The following is a 985-nucleotide window of genomic DNA, read 5'->3' on the forward strand; positions in this document are numbered from 1 at the left end:
GAAGAAGTGGAATCTTTTCTTACCTGCATGACAGGCGTTGATTGATTTGAGCTTGTGGAGCATAGAGTCGGATTTGTCTCATTCAAGGGAATCAAGGGTTTGTTCTTAACATTCGGTTCATGATTGTGGCTTCCTCTTTTAGTAGTAATGGTTTTACCTTCAGAGTCAAGTTCGGTTTTAAGAGTAGCGGTACATGAATGAATGATTGCCTCGGCACATTTCCAATTTTTTCCCTTGTTTGTCCTTAATGGGTTTAGGTAAACATACTTATACCCTTTGTATTCCATGTCCAGAGTTCAAGAAGTAAGATAGGTATATCCACTTCTATTGTCAAGTTGAAATATTTATATTATAATTTAACTTGAGCACATTGCATATATCAATTAACAACACGGCGTAATTGCTATGGTTGTTAGTTATTACAATAGCCTCACCTCAGTAGGTAGGTATGTCTACGTATCTCAACGTTGTCAACTGATCTATCTAGTCATGAGTGCAGTGCATCGGTAGATGCATGTCATATGATTAGATATAAGGCAATGTGTTGGTAGGTGTGCCTACGTGAAAACGATAGGTAGGTAATGTAATCTTAATAGATGTACACTTGTCAATCAAACGATGAAACGAAAGTTTGAATACTGCTGCAAAATGTAAACAATCGTTTTTCAAGGTCAGTCAGAATGTGAATTCTACTTTGAATTTGACCAGTAAAATGCAAATTTCTTCAATTATATGCTGTTAAATGTAATGGCTCGTGACTTACAGATATGAAGAAATTCTTGCTACACCTTTTGGTCACTTTTACTCACTTGGTTAACACTTTGATCACCAAAAAACTTCTAAAAACCTCAGGAGCGATAAGAATAAAGTGTACCCTAGGCACAGCGGTTCACAAAACCCAATCAAAGGTTCTGTTACAAACTGTTTAGTTTAATTTAATGAGATAATTACTTTTAATAATTAATTATATTATTAATAAAAATTA

The 985-nt window shown here is 34.7% G+C and overlaps 1 long non-coding RNA gene across 1 annotated transcript; it reads right to left on the reverse strand.

Moving 5' to 3' along the window:
- Positions 1-153: 153 nt before the first annotated feature.
- Positions 154-885, reverse strand: LOC113473194. The gene is made up of 2 exons (XR_003395238.1): positions 764-885; positions 154-403 (listed from the first exon to the last, which is right to left on the reverse strand). It is a non-coding gene; the product is annotated as an uncharacterized LOC113473194 (long non-coding RNA).
- Between the last annotated feature and the right edge of the window lie 100 nt (positions 886-985).

The sequence above is a fragment of the Diaphorina citri genome, unplaced genomic scaffold, assembly GCF_000475195.1.
Source record: "Diaphorina citri unplaced genomic scaffold, Diaci psyllid genome assembly version 1.1 scaffold18482, whole genome shotgun sequence".
In the NCBI taxonomy this organism is placed as follows: Eukaryota; Metazoa; Arthropoda; class Insecta; order Hemiptera; family Psyllidae; genus Diaphorina; species Diaphorina citri.